Below are 3163 nucleotides of genomic sequence, written 5' to 3' on the forward strand. Positions count from 1 at the left end.
ACACACACATTCATTCAAACATACAGGCAAAATACTTGTACTCATAAAATAAAAATAAATATTGTTTCATTGTTGTTTTCTGACAGGGTCTCCTTAGTCCCAGGCCACCTGGAAGTCCACAATGTGGACCAGGCTGGCCTCTGTTTCACAGAGATATGCCTGCTCTGCCTCTTGAGGGCTAGGATTAAAGGTGGGCCACCAACCCTAGATAAAAATTAATATTTTCTAAAGCAAGCTCTGGCAAGAATTTATTAAAGAAACCCTTTCCAGGTTTCCTTTTCAAAAGTCTGTTCTGACGTGCTTCTAAAGATATCAGAATGCCCTGGATCGATGACAGCCAGTGTGCAGACTTTGTAGTATTTTCCACATGTTGTGACCAATTCAATATTATTGCCACTGTTAGTGATGGACAAATGTGTTGGCCAAAATGGCATGGTATTCTCTTTCCCAGTTTCCTTAATGCTGGACAGTTTGGTGAGGATGACCAATTTGGCTTTGTCCTGTCTGATCATTTTCAGCATCTGCTTGTACCCGATCACATATTTTCCGGTTTTCATAATAAGCTGGAACTTAGAGTTGATTGACTCCAGAGACGGTTTCATCTTCTTTGAAGTTCCATCTTCGTGCCTTAAGTGTAGTTGACCCCCAACCAAGAGTACCTGCCAAGATTAAAAAAAAATCTTCAGAAAATAATTATCATCGTGGAAAATGAGCTAGAGTAGAGCAGTCTCCTCTGGACTTGGACTTTAAAATTTTAACGTTTCTACTCTCTCTCTCCCTCTCTTTCTCTCTCTCTCTCTCTCTCTCTCTCTCTCTCCCCTCCCTCCCTTCTTCTCCTCTTTTTCTGTTACATAGAAGTAAAAGACCAAAAGGGACTTCAGAACCACAAACCACAAGACAAGACATAAAGAGCCTCGTTCCCTGGATTCCGGGAATGAAGGAAAGCTATGCTTGTCAACAACAGTCACCGTGGACTTTTGTATAAGAAACTAATTGAGTGTGACCATAAAAATTTATATGTATTTTCCAAGAATTAAGACTGATTGTTCATTTTTGAAAACTCTTACTTTCCCAGTTTCTCTCATGATATGTGACATAGTGTTTACATCCATTTGTTTATTCTTTGATAATTTCATCCATCTATAATATTCTTAGGTCACAGCTGGCTCACTAAGTGAGCTTGAGCTGCCCTTCATATAGTCTCAAAACGGGTGTTTGGACTAATCACAGCCATTTATTTTGAACCAATGACTGTCTTGTCTCTCAGAACCAATCACAGTCATTGAGGCTTGTGTTTTAGACCAATCAAGTTTTTGCCTCTTAGCACCAGTAATTACAGTCAACTAGCTACAGCACCCGTGGAAATGCTACCATTCTCTGTTCAAGGTGGTTGCAGGATCCTCTAGAGTTTAAAAAGGCTTGTAAGGGCAAAAATAAAGGCACAAACTTTTTCAAACAAGCTTGGTTGAGGTTATGCCTTCCAGAGCTCGGGCAACCAGGTGCAAACATTCTGTATTTCTTTCAAGGTGGCATGAACTCTTACATGCAGCATGAGGAGAGTATGTCAGGCTACTTGACCTCTATCCCTTTTGCTCAAGGCAGCTAGGAAGACTAGGGAGAGCCAGCAGATGCCAATAGGGAGCAAAAGTGCCTCATCCCCCACCAGCTTTGTTTGTTTGCAGGGAAATGAGTATCAAGAGTGCCATAAGCACGTTACGTTAAATAATTTTCCATTAACACTAATAGTATTTTTCAACAGATTTTAAAAAACATTTTATTATTTTTATTTATTTCGTGTGTATGAGTATATTGCCTGCATGTGTGTAAGTGCACCTGTGTCATGCAATGCCTGTGGACTCCAGAAGAGTGCACCGATCCCCTGGAACTGGAGTTATGGATAGTTGTTAACTGCCATGTGGGTGCTGGGGTTTGAACCCTGGTCTTCCACAAGAACCAGTGTTCCTAACTTCTGAGTCATCTCTCCAGCCCCTTCGACAGATTTTAAACAGTGTTTTAAAAGTACTTAACAACTGTCCAGTTCTCCACGGAGATTTGTCTCTCTTATCTGTCTCAGGTTGCTGGCCATCTTTGACATTTTTTGGCTTATGGAATCATCACTCTGATCTCTGCTTTCATCTTCACAGGATTTCTCCCTGAGTGTGTCTGTCCTCCTTTAGTGACAAAAGTGGTCTCAGTTGATCAAAGCCTGTGCTAATAGTCTCCTTTAACCTTGATTACCTTTCTAAAGACACTTTCTAAAGAAGGTCATGTTTTGAGGTATTTCTGTTTAGGATTTTATTGTATGTATCTGAGGGTATGTGGATACAAGTCTAACCATAAAAGATAGTCACGTGTTTACTTGTGGAGTATTCAATCACTAACTCTCTACTGGATGCCCAGCATTGCTTTAATAAAAAATTAGCAATAAACAAAACAGAGAAGGTTTCTGAATGATATATTGTCTCTTTGAACCTACTCTAGTCTTCAGTACTGGGCATTGCACTCCTCTGGATTCTTGAATTTTCTTCATATGAAACTTGGTGATTAAATCACAGATTTAAAAGGGACTCACATCTTCTAAGTCTAAAATGTATATGATAAATAAGTCATTCAGTCATATTTAATAAATAAATTTATTCCATCTAGAAATAAAGTTCAGATGTTAGGAAAACTACTGACTAGTTTTTATGTCTCCAGCATGATCCTTAGTGAATTAATTCTATTAGCACATTGTTATCTAACAAACATTGCTTCACATTATTTTTGCATTTCTAAGCAATTAAAATGTTTTACAAACTCTAGGAGTTAAGCAATCTTCAAAATGACATACAGTAATTTTTAAAAATGTTCTTACCATTTCTACTTTTTGTCCCAGTGCATAATCCTAGTACAAAGAAAATAACATTAAACCCCTATTACAGTTTGAATCTGACATAGTCTCTGAAGGCCTTGTGCTAAAGCCTTAGCCATCAGGCTGTGGAGTTACAGCCTTTAGGGAGTGGAGCCTAGTGTAAAGAGATGAAGTTCCTGGAGAGACAGACATTTAAAGATTATTGGCACCCTGGCCCCTAATCTTTACCTCAGCCTCTGGCCAGCAACAAGTGACAGTTTTGGTCAACAATGTACTCCCCACCACAATGTCTGGCCTCACCACAAGACCAAA

General features: G+C 39.2%; 1 pseudogene; it reads right to left on the minus strand.

Moving 5' to 3' along the window:
- Positions 1–251: 251 nt before the first annotated feature.
- LOC103734668 overlaps positions 252–3163 on the minus strand; it is a 29343-nt pseudogene continuing 26431 nt past the window's right edge.

This window comes from Nannospalax galili, unplaced genomic scaffold, assembly GCF_000622305.1.
Source record: "Nannospalax galili isolate Female #2095 unplaced genomic scaffold, S.galili_v1.0 scaffold255, whole genome shotgun sequence".
NCBI lineage: Eukaryota > Metazoa > Chordata > Mammalia > Rodentia > Spalacidae > Nannospalax > Nannospalax galili.